At 42.4% G+C, this 12,860-nt stretch overlaps 1 protein-coding gene across 1 annotated transcript in view; it reads right to left on the reverse strand.

Moving 5' to 3' along the window:
- Positions 1 to 3,001, reverse strand: part of LOC139391992 (dyslexia-associated protein KIAA0319-like protein) — a 43,929-nt gene extending 40,928 nt beyond the window's left edge. The window contains exon 1 of the mRNA XM_071139608.1: positions 2,912 to 3,001. The gene's annotated coding sequence lies outside the window, so the exon portion shown is untranslated. The remainder of the gene's footprint in view (positions 1 to 2,911) is intronic.
- Positions 3,002 to 12,860: the final 9,859 nt, after the last annotated feature.

Raw genomic sequence — 12,860 nt, forward strand, 5'->3', positions numbered from 1 at the left:
TTTTTATGTTGCCTTTTGTTGTCATGAAAGAGCTAACTTGAGGTATGTACCCCCTAGTTCAAATCCCAGAGAAACAGTTAATGTAGCAACTTCTTTCTTGTTGCCTTTGTGGGTCTGAAAGAGCAATCCAGAGGTATGTAGGGGAAAAGGGGCTAGTTCCCATCAAAAAGCAAGAATGAAGTGACACCTTGTTTCAAATGTCATTTCAGTAGTTGTGATAGTTGTGATAGCATACTATGCTGTGGAGTAACAATACAAACATACTCTGTAAAAGCCAACTTTTACCTGGGGCCATTCTTTGTAGACCATTCAAAAGTGTTCCTAGTCTTGGTCCGCCTGAAGAAAGCCACATGTTAAGATAGTTTAAAAATAGTTGTAGATATGGTGGTGAATTCCCAAAGGAGAGGTTGTGAGTTAAATTCATTTCAAGAGCATGCCAACTTGCTTTTGTTGCCTTGACAGAACAATGTTGAGGTGGGGTTCCGGAAGGACATAGACATTAAGGGAAATTGGATAATAAAATGTTAGGGTACAGCAACTGGTGTTGAGAAGGAGTGCTGATCTACAAACAAACCCACCGCTGTCCATATAAAGTTATTCCAGAGACAACTGATTCAGAATGATCTAGGCAAAGCTGATCGTAGAAAAGTGCTCCTCTGTACGCATTTATGAAATGTCTCAGGCTAAGAATGCTGAACTGGAATCAGTACCCCCCACACCCCGTCAAAGTAATGTTATTCATTCTACTCACAAATGCTAAACAGATCCTAGTTCAGCACTCCTACTTCAAGCCACCAAGTGAATGTTGGGTATTGGGTGCTAAACTTCTTGAACAGTGGTTGAAAAAGTACCCAATTGTCATTCTTGAGTAAAAGTAAAGATATGTTAATAGAAAATGTCTCAAGTAAAAGTGAACCAGTAAAATACTAAGTAAACCTCATTGATAAAAGATACTTAAGTGTCAGTGGTAAAAGTATAAATTATTTGACCTTCCATATATTAAGCAAACCAGACAGCACAATTCTCTTGTATTTTTAATTATGAAATAGCCATGGGAACACTCAGACATAATTTACAAACGAAGCATGTGTTTAGTGAGTCCGCTAGATCAGAGGCAGTAGGGATGTTCTCTTGATAAGTGTGTGAATTGGACCATTTTCCTGTCCGGCTTAGCATTCAAATGCATAAAGTACTTTTGGGTGCCAGGGAAACTGTATGGAGTAAAAAATATATGAATTTCTTTAAAAATGTGGCGAAGTAAAATTGAATGTTGTAAAGAAACAGAGAGTAAAAGTACAGATACAAAAAAAACAGATATAAACAAAATGTAGTGGAGTAGTTTAAATACATTTTTGTTAAGTAATTTACACCACTGGACTTGAAAGGAACACCGGTACCCCATTTATATAGCCTTGCTATTTTTATTTTACTGCTGATCTTTAATTATTTGTTACTTTTATTTCTTATTTAACACATTTTTCTTACAACTAAATTGTTGGTTAAGGGCTTCATTTCAGCATTTCACTGTAAGGTAGTCACATGTAGTATTCGGCGCATGTGACAAATACAATTTGATTTGTTACACATGAAAAACATGTTGTGAACCAGGTGTGACATTATTGAAGCTGTGCTGACACCTAGTGGACATCAAGAAGACCTACACTACACACATACACACATATATATATATATATATATATATATACACACACTTTAACCTTAACACAGATGGGATGCTTTACATAAGTTGCTATTTTTTATTAGACACTAATATATATGTCCAATAAACAGACGTTCAAAAGTCGGAATGTAAAACACAAACAACTGGAAAGTCATTCAAAAGCAGGTGTGGTGAATCAAGCATCTTGGGGTTACCTGAAATAGGTCAAAGTATATATTTTACATGTTCTAATTTATTTTATCTATATTTAACTAGGCAAGATGAACTCAAAAACATCGACATAGACACAAGTTACCTGCTATATTTGGGGAAAAGGATTAACACAGAGAGAACTTGGCAAAATACAATGCATGCTTCTGTAGTACGAGTAGGTATATACAGTATCATCGGTAACAATTGTGTACAAGCCACCTAGCTAATAAAACACTGGGGCTTGCGGTCATTAGTTACATTTCAACCACAGCGATTCCCCAATTGAGGCGCATCAGAGTTCACCCGCAAATGCAGGAACACCGGAAATAATAACTAAACCAACGAATGAGAAATGGTGGAGGCTACTAGAACGAAGAGACATTTTTTCCGAATAAACGTGGTGAGTGAAAAACGTAGTTACATAGCTCACTCCCTACCCGGTATCTCATTCTACTGTTATACGACTCTGTATGCGTTGCTTGTTGGCAACCTTGTTATTTACGAAGTTTTTGGAACGGATTCCTGTTGGAACGTTCCACAAATTATACCCACCCGGCACTGCCTCGTTTCAAATGAAGACACATTCAGATATTTAATCGACATTTCCATTTGAAACCCTGCAAACGAAAAACAAATTATAATAATCATGAAGATGCATGAGTAGCCTAGATGTATGACCCATAAGAAAAGGTAGCCAAGTTTGTTGTTTTAACAAGCTGAACATAGCCATTGGCTAAGCAAGCAAATCATCTCTAAAAACCGTCCTCACAGTCGACATCAGTAGGCAAGGTTGCGCAGTGGAAACACCGACAATGATTTATGCGATTCTTCCATTATAATAATGCTTAAATACTTATGTTATTGATATTCAACATGACAGGTGTAAAATGTCATATATCTCGGTATAATCCTCGAATGACCACCCCGTCCAGGCACCAGCTGTTTATACTGGTGTGGCTTTGGAACCTGGTATTATTAGCCCACTCACTGATCGAATGCATGCAGTTTATGTATGACAGCCGAAAATTATACACTCACCAGTCGTCGTATTAAATGTTTCGCTTTCTGTGTTTGAGCTAGGATACGTCGTCGTTGCTCGCTGTTCACTGTTTGGGTCAGCGCTTCCTTACACCACTGTCACAACAGGCAAGAATAACTAAGTACTTCCGGGTCACGGATTTTTGGAATCCTTCAGAATAAGATATCATTCCTTAGTAAATTAATAGTTAGGGCGAAAATAATAGAACATTAGTTATTGTGGAAAATCCTCTTAAATCCAATATTTTTTTCATATTGGACATACATATCGCACTTTAGGCTACACACTATGTTGTGCCGCAATAAAAGGGGGATCCATTCTACTCAAGAGCTCTTCTAGTTTCCAAATCTACAGTTACACCCAGAGGAGCATCTCTGCTCATTTTGCAGCCAGATCAACCGTGATACAAGTCAGTATTAGACATCCATCATCCATGTCTGAGGATATCAGAGATGACGTGAAATCTGGCCAATAGGGGCAACAGTGAGCGCTAGCCATAGAACGTTGTTTTGATATTTTTGTATTTTAAGCCTATTACAAACTTTAACCTTTACCGTAATTTTTTCACACATGAATTCCAAATATATCGAACGGTTGCCCCAGCATTAGTTGTTTTAATGCATGTGATGTGAGAATGCAATTACTGTTCCAAAATGTGATTGTTATGCAACAGGACAGTTAACCTGTGCTGCCCTCAAACCAAACTTGTCAAGTTTTATTTTCTAATAACAGTTTGAATTGAGCTGTGTCCGGCCTCATTAATTCACATAAGTAGCCAATTTCACTGTTGTGGTAAATTTATTTTTGAGGCTTAACTGAACCAGACCAACTTCCCTATTTGACAAGAGCCCAAGCACTTCCCCAGTGTTTCCCATATCTAATATGCAGACATTTGCGCATCTCTTGGCAGAACAGGCCTTGTACTAACTTTTTCCCCATGGCACATTTTCTGGCTGGTGACTGCATTGCCTTCATTGTTGTTTTCCTTATGTAACAGTATAGTTTCCGTCCCTCTCCTCGCCCCTACCTGGACTCGAACCAGGGACCCTCTGCACACATCTACAAATGCCTCCCACAAAGCATCATTACCCATCGGCCCAAATGCCACAGCCCTTGCAGAGCAAGGGAAACAACTACTTCAAGGTCTGAGCGAGTGACGTCACAGATTGAAACGCTATTAGCGCGCACCCCTCGAACTAGCTAGCCATTTCACATCGGTTACACTTACAAATAATAAGTGCCTTATTTTCTGTATATCGTGTTGTCGTTTCTACTGTAGCATACTGTATATATGTTTGTATGTATGTTTGTATATATGTATGTACAGTACAAGTCAAAAGTATGGACACACCTACTCATTCAACGGTTTTTCTTTATTTTTTCTATTTTCTACATTGTAAAAACTATGAAACCAACAAAGCACCCCCACACCATCACACCTCCTCCTCCATGCTTCACGATGGGAACCACACATGCGGAGATCATCCATTCACCTACTCTGCGTCACACAAAGACCCAGCGGTTGCAACCAAAAATCTCAAATTTGGATCAAAGGACTGATTTCCACCGGTCTATTGTCCATTGCTCGTGTTTCTTGGCCCAAGCAAGTCTCTTCTTTTTGGTGTCCTTTAGTAGTGGTTTCTTTGCAGCAATTCGACTATGAAGGCATGATTCACGGAGTCTCTTCTGAAGAGTTGATGTTGAGATGTGTCTCTTACTTGAACATTTATTTGGGCTGCAATCTGAGGTGCAGTTAACTCTAATGAACTTATCCTCTCACTCAACTGACATATGGTGTGACATTAATGCTAGTATGAACTCTGACCCAGGCGAAGAGAAACACAGCAGACGGAGGTAAGGGTAAATCCAGAATATTTACTTAAGCTCTTCATAACAAAACAACAAAGCAAGAGAACACTGAACAAAACATGAGACCTGAGCAGGTGATCCCAATAAGCCCAATCAGGGTCACCTGGATACTGGAAGTAACCCAAGGGTGCTCTCCAGTGGCAACCTCGGGTAGTACACTCAAGGAAGAAAACTTGACCTGTGACATATGGTACTTAAGACAACTAGAAACTCAGAAAAATAGGTAAAATCAAGAAGTCAGCTATCTTGTTGGAATTCCGAGTTGGATGACAGTTCAAAACCATTTTTCCAGTCAGACCTCGTTTTTGTCAGAGTTCCCAGTTGTTTTGAACGCAGCATCAGATTGTAACTATGGTGCCTCAGGGTTGCTAGCTCAGACCCCTCCTTTCAGGGGTTTTATTTTTAATTAACTTGTAAACTTCTCCTGTGTTTTCCCCCCATTTATTAATAAATCCCCATCATAGTAATATTTCCTGCATCATATCCCCCCATGATACCTTCCCCCATTTTTACTCAACCATGGACTTGAAAATTTAAAAATTAAATGAACCCCCTCACAAACTCCCCTAAAATGGCTTCATCCAATCCTGGCAACGTTGTTTAGCTTTCGCACGGTTAGGCTAGGCAGTAGGATTGTATTCGGGGTGATGATATGTGAGGTGATAACATTTTATTTGCTTTGTGATTTGTCAAAAACTGTAAACGACTTGTCAAGTCATGTGCTCCGGTTCTTGTAAAAAGTAAAGTGCATTCAGAAAGTATTCAGACCTCTTTTTCCACATTTTGTTACATTACAGACATTTTCTAAAATGGATTAAATACATTTTCCCTCATCAATCTACAAACAATACCCTATAATGACGAAGCGAAAACAGGTTTAGAAATGTTTGCAAATTTATACAACATTAAAAACAGAAGTACCTGTTTTACATAAGTATTCAGACCCTTTGCTATGTGACTCGAAATTGAGCTCAGGTGCATCCTGTTTCCATTGATCATCCTTGAGGTGTTTCTACAACTTGATTGGAGTCCACCTGTGGTAAATCCAATTGACTGGACATGATTTGGTAAGCCACGCACCTGTCTATATAAGGTCCCACAATTGACAGTGCATGTCAGAGCAAAAACAAAGCCATGAGGTTGAATGAATTGTCCGTAGAGCACCGAGACAGGAATGTGTCGAGGCACGGATCTGTAGAAGTGTACTAACCAATGTCTGCAGCATTAAAGTTCCCCAAGTGTAATGAATACGATGGGAGACAGAGCGCTGGTTTCAAGCGCAGGGCGCAGCAGGGTTTATTAGCAAAGGACCACAGGAGGAAGCAGGTAGCTGGGTCCAGGGACAGGCAGAAGGTCATACACAGGGGCTCCAAAAGGGGCTCCAACCTCTGCCTGTAACAGTACAGGCAGGGAAAAGGCTAATAACGTAGTCCGAGAGATCAGGCAAGAGGTTGACGACAGGAAATCTGATGGGCAAAAGTGCAGGCCGGGAGGAGGCAAAAAGGCATCGTTAGTGAGGATGGCCAAAAACTACGATACACGGGAGGACTAATACAGAAATAAACAGAGCTCCTAATAGACCATGTAACAAAACAAACAATACCTCACTGTCACCACTCCTACCGAAGGTGGCTCCCCTTCCCGTTCGGGTGGCGCTCTGCGGTCGTAGTTGCCGGCCAGAAAATCACATTGTAGGATTTTTAATGAATTTATTTGCAAATTATGGTGGAAAATAAGTATTTGATCAATAACAAAAGTTTATCTCAATACTTTGTCATTGCCAACAAAGGGTATATAACAGAGGTCAAACGTTTTCTGTAAGTCTTCACAAGGTTTTCACACACTGTTGCTGGTATTTTGGCCCATTCCCCCATGCAGATCTCCTCTAGATCAGTGATGTTTTGGGGCTGTTGCTGGGCAAAACATGGACTTTCAACTCCCTCCAAAGATTTTCTATGAGGTTGAGATCTGGAGACTGGCTAGGCCACTCCAGGACCTTGAAATGCTTCTTACGAAGTCACTCCTTCGTTGCCCGGGCGGTGTGTTTGAGATCATTGTCATGCTGACAGACCCAGCCACATTTCATCTTCAATGCCCTTGCTGATGGAAGGAGGTTTTCACTCAAAATCTCACGATACATGGCCCCATTCATTCTTTCCTTTACACGGATCAGTCACATTTCATCTTCAATGCCCTTGCTGATGGAAGGAGGTTTTCACTCAAAATCTCACGATACATGGCCCCATTCATTCTTTCCTTTACACGGACGGATCAGTCGTCCTGGTCCCTTTGCAGAAAAACAGCCCCAAAGCATGATGTTATGCTAGTTAGGTATGGTGTTCTTTGGATGCAACTCAGCATTCTTTGTCCTCCAAACACGACAAGTTGAGTTTTTACCAAAAAGTTATATTTTAGTTTCATCTGGCCATATGACATTCTCCCAATCCTCTTCTGGATCATCCAAATGCTCTCTAGCAAACTTCAGACGGGCCTGGACATGTACTGGCTTAAGCAGGGGGACACGTCTGGCACTGCAGGATTTGAGTCCCTGGCGGCGTTGTGTGTTACTGATGGTAGTCGTTGTTACTTTGGTCTCAGCTCTCTGCAGGTCATTCACTAGGTCCCCCCGTGTGGTTCTGGGATTTTTGCTCACCGTTCTTGTGATAATTTTGACCCCACGGGGTGAGATCTTGCGTGGAGCCCCAGATCGAGGGAGATTATCAGTGGTCTTGTATGTCTTCCATTTCCTAATAATTGCTCCCACAGTTGATTTCTTCAAACCAAGCTGCTTACCTTATGCAGATTCAGTCTTCCCAGCCTGGTGCAGGTCTACAATGTTGTTTCTGGTGTCCTTTGACAGCTCTTTGGTCTTGGCCATAGTGGAGTTTGGAGTGTAACTGTTTGAGGTTGTGGACAGGTGTCTTTTATACTGATAACAAGTTCAAACAGGTGCCATTAATAAAGGTAACGAGTGGAGGACAGAGGAGCCTCTTAAAGAAGAAGTTACAGGTCTGTGAGAGCCAGAAATCTTGCTTGTTTGTAGGTGACCAAATACTTATTTTCCACCATAATTTGCAAATAAATTCATAAAAAATCCTACAATGTGATTTTCTGGATTTTCTTTTCTCAATTTGTCTGTCATAGTTGAAGAGTACCTATGATGAAAATTACAGGCCTCTCTCATATTTTTAAGTAGGGGAACTTGCACAATTGGTGGCTGACTAAATATTTTTTTGCCCCACTGTAAGTAACATAGTAAACGTAAATTTGGGACACTGAAATGAGTATGATATGTTACGTTTGGTATGGTTACATAAGAAAGATGGCTACTTGAGGCAAAAATTGAAGTAGGGTGATTGGTCGCATTGGATGAGTGGGCGTATAACGCCAACGTCTAGCAACTCAAAGGTTGCGAGTTCGAATCTAATCACAGACAATTTTAGCTAATTAGAAACTTTTCAACTACTTTGCTACTATTTAGCATATTAGCTAACCCTTCCCTAACCTTAAACCTTTTAGCTAATCCCTAAACTTAACCCTAAACCCTAACACTAACACCTAGCTAACGTTAGCCAGCTCGCTAACGTTAACCACCTAGCTAGAACTCATAACATATCATAAGTTTCGCAAATTCGTAACATATAGTACATTATGCAAATTCTATTTGTAAGAAGAATTGTAATTCGTAACATATCATTGGGGTGGCAGGGTAGCCTAGTGGTTAGAGCATTGAACTAGTAGCCGAAAGGTTGCAAGTTCATATCCCCGAGCTGACAAGGTACAAATCTGTCGTTCTGCCCCTGAACAGGCAGTTAACTCACTGTTCCTAGGCTGTCATTGAAAATAAGAATTAGTGGCCTCCCGGGTGGCGCAGTGGTTAAGGGCGCTGTACTGCAGCGCCATCAGAGTCCCTGGGTTCGCGCCCAGGCTCTGTCGTAACTGGCCGCGACCACTCCGTGGGGCGACGCACAATTGGCCTAGCGTCGTCCTGGTTAGGGAGGGCTTGGTCGGTAGGGGTGTCCTTGTCTCATCGCTCACCAGCGACTCCTGTGGCCAAGGTGGCCAGGTACACAGTGTATCCTCCGACACATTGGTGCGGCTGGCTTCCGGGTTGGATGCGCGCTGTGTGCGGTTGTGTATCGGAGGACGCATGACTTTCAACCTTCGTCTCTCCCGTACGGGAGTTGTAGCGATTAGACACTACTACAACAATTGGATACCACGAAAAAGGGGTAAACATTTTTTTTACATTTAAAAATATATATATTAAAAAAAAACATTTAGTTAAATAAAGGTAAGAAATAAAAATAAAAAATACGAAATGGGTGCTGGGTAATTACAAATGAATACATACCATACGAAACGTAACATAATGCACTGAGGTTCAGGGTTGAGTACCTGGTGGTAGTAACAGTGACTAAACTTCAGGGCAGGATACTGGGCGGAGGCCGGCTAGTGGTGACTATTTAACAGTCTAATGGCCGGGAGATAGAAGCTGTTTATCAGTCTCTCGGTCCCAGCTTTAATGCACCTGTATTGTCTCTTGCTTCTAGATGGTAGCGGGGTGAGCATGGCTGAGGTACTCTCCTTGGCCTTCCTGCTATATATTTTGTACCCAAATTGAACCTGTTTGACCACAGTAAGGGCTCTATTCAATCAGTGACGCGGAAGTTCAGTGTTACAGCATGATTGAAATGTAATAACGCTTCAGAGATACAGATTGAATAGAGCCCTAAAGGTCCAGCAACACATCCTATTACCTAGCTTTTTGTTTAAAGTAATCTGTTTTGTACAGATAATTGTGTTTGGTGCAATATTGTTGCGTGCGTACTGAAGGTAAGTGAGGAGTCAAACGCAGGAGAGCAGAAATGTCAGTGTAGCGTGTAACTTTTAATCAGGGCAAGTCCAAAACAAACACAGTCCAGTACAAATGTCCAAAACCCAACGTGAACAAACAGTTCTCCCGTAAGGCGTAGAACCACAACGCACCTTACTAAAATCACTACACGCGAAAATACACTGAGGCAAGCCTCCACAAGCAACAAGAAAAAATTATCCCGCATAAAGCTAAGTGGGTAAACAGGGTAAATATACACACAGAAATCAAAGCAAATGAAAACCAGGTGTGACAGAACCAAAGACAAAACAAACGGAAAAGGAAACATGGATCGGTGATGGCTAGTAGGCCAGCAACGTTGAGGCAATGCCGAGGAGCCACCTTCGGTGGAAGTCGTGTCAAATATGTAGACCTATGTCCAGTATGAAAACTATAAGTGCTGCTCACTGCAACACAATGTACAGGCAATTATGTAAGGTGCAATATGCATGTCCAATATGAAAAAACATACTGAACCATCGTCCAATTGAATGGGTTAAATAACAACGTAACAAATACAAGTAACAAATAATTAAAGAGCAGCAGTAAAATAACAATAGCGAGGCTATATACAGGGGTACCGCTTAGTTGAGGTAATTGAGGTAATATGTACATGTACTGTAGGTAGAGTTACTAAAGTCACTATGCATAGATAATAACAGAGAGTTATTGAAGGGGGGGGCAATGAAAATAGTCTGGGTAGAGTTCCTGGAGGGCAGGAAGCTTGGCCCTGGTGATGTACTGGGCCGAACGCACTACCCTCTGTAGTGCCTTGCGGTCAGAGGCCGAGCAGTTGCCATACCAGGCAGTGATGCAACCGGTCAGGATGCTCTCGATGGTGCAGCTGTAGAACCTTTTGAGGATCTGAGAACCCATGCCAAATCTTTTCAGTCTCCTGAGGGGGAATAGGTTTTGTTGTGCTCTCTTCTCGACTGTCTTGGTGTGCTTAGACCATGTTAGTGTGTTGGTGATGTGGACGCCAAGGAACTTGAGGCTCTCAACCTGCTCCACTATACCCCCGTCGATGAGAATGGGGGCGTGCTGGGTCCTCCTTTTCCTGTAGTCCACAATCATCTCCTTTGTCTTGATCACGTTGAGGGAAAGGTTGTTGTCCTTGCACCACAAGGTTAGGTCTCTGACCTCCTCCCTATATGCTGTCTCGTTGTTGTCGGTGATCAGGCCTACCACTGTTGTCATCGGCAAACGTAATGATGGTGTTGAAGTCATGCCTGGCCGTGCAGTCTTGAGTGAACAGGGAGAACAGGACGGGACTGAGCACGCACCCCAGAGGGGCCCCCGAGTTGAGGATCAGCGTGGCGTATGTGTCGTTACCTACCCTCACCACCTGGGGGGCGACCCGTCAGGAAGTCCAGGAGTTGCAGAGGGAGTTATTTAGTCCTTAGCTTAGTGATGAGCTTTGAAGGCACTATGGTGTTGAACGCTGAGCTGTAGTCAATGAATAGCATTCTCACATAGGTGTTCCTTTAATCCAGGTGTGAAAGGGCAGTGTAGAGTGCAATAGAGATAGCAGATCTGTGGATCTGTTGAGGCGGTATGCAAATTGGAGTGGGTCTTGGGTTTCTGGGATAATGGTGTTGATGTGAGCCATGACCAGCCTTTCAAAGCACTTCATGGCTACAGACGTGGGTGCTACGTGTCGGTAGTCATTTAGGCAGGTTACCTTAGTGTTCTTGGGCACAGGGACTATGGTGGTCTGCTTGAAACATGTTGGTATTACAGACTCAGACAGGGAGAGGTTGAAAATATCAGTGAAGACACTTGCCAGTTGGTCAACACATGCTTGGAGTATACGTCCTGGTAATCCGTCTGGCCCTGCGGCCTTGTGAATGTTGACCTGTTTAAAGGTCTTACTTACACCGGCTGGGGAGAACGTGATCACACAGTCGTCCGGAACAGCTAATGCTCGTCTGGTAGGCTCGAGTCACTGGGCAGCTCTCGGCTGTGCTTCCCTTTGTAGTCTGTAATAGTTTGCAAGCCCTGCCACATCCAACAAATGTCAGAGCCGGTGGAGTACGATTTGATCTTAGTCCTGTATTGACGCTTTGCCTGTTTGATGGTTCGTCAGAGGGCATAGAGGGATTTCTTATAAGCTTCCAGGTTAGAGTCCCGCTCCTTGAAATCGTCAGCTCTACCCTTTAGCTCAGTGCGGATGTTGCCAGTAATCCATGGCTTCTGGTTGGAGTATGTACGTACAGTCACTGTGGGGCCGACATCATCGATGCACTTATTGATGAAGCCAGTGATTGATGTGGTGTACTCCTCAATGCCATCGGAAGAATCCTGGAACGTATTTCAGTCTGTGCTAGCAAAACAGTCCTGTAGTTTAGCATCTGCTTCATCTGACCACTTTTTATTGAGCGAGTCACTGTTGCTTCCTGCTTACATTTTTGCTTGTAAATAGGAATCAGGAGGATGGAATAATAGACAGATTTGCCAAATGGAGGGCGAAGGAGACCTTTGTACAGTGGGGCAAAAAAGTATTTAGTCAGCCACCAATTGTGCAAGTTCTCCCACTTAAAAAGATGAGAGAGGCCTGTAATTTCCATCATAGGTACACTTCAACTATGACAGACAAAATGAGAGAGAAAAAATCCAGAAAATCTCATTGTAGGATTTTTAATGAATTTATTTGCAAATTATGGTGGAAAATAAGTATTTGGTCACCTACAAACAAGCAAGATTTCTGGCTCTCACAGACCTGTAACTTCTTCTTTAAGAGGCTCCTCTGTCCTCCACTCGTTACCTGTAATAATGGCACCTGTTTGAACTTATCAGTATAAAAGACACCTGTCCACAACCTCAAACAGTCACACTCCAAACTTCCTTAGATATCGTGCACCAGCTGTTGTTTACAAATATACGTAGACCACCACCCCTTCCTTGTCTTACCAGAGGCTGCTGTTCTATCCTGCCGTTAGAGTGCATAACCCGCCAGCTGTATGTTATTAATGTCATCGTTCAGCCACGATTCGGTGAAACATAAGACATTCCAGTTTTTAATGTCACATTGGTAGGATGTACCTGCTTTTAGTTCGTCCCATTTATTTTCCAGCAATTGTACGTTGGCTAACAGTACAGATGGCAAAGGCAGATTAGCCACTCGTAGCCTGATCCTCACAAAGTACCTCTCTCACCTCTCTTTCTCCTGCGAATGATGGGGATGAGGGCCTGTTCGGGTGTCT

Source organism: Oncorhynchus clarkii, chromosome 32, assembly GCF_045791955.1.
Source record: "Oncorhynchus clarkii lewisi isolate Uvic-CL-2024 chromosome 32, UVic_Ocla_1.0, whole genome shotgun sequence".
Lineage (NCBI taxonomy): Eukaryota > Metazoa > Chordata > Actinopteri > Salmoniformes > Salmonidae > Oncorhynchus > Oncorhynchus clarkii.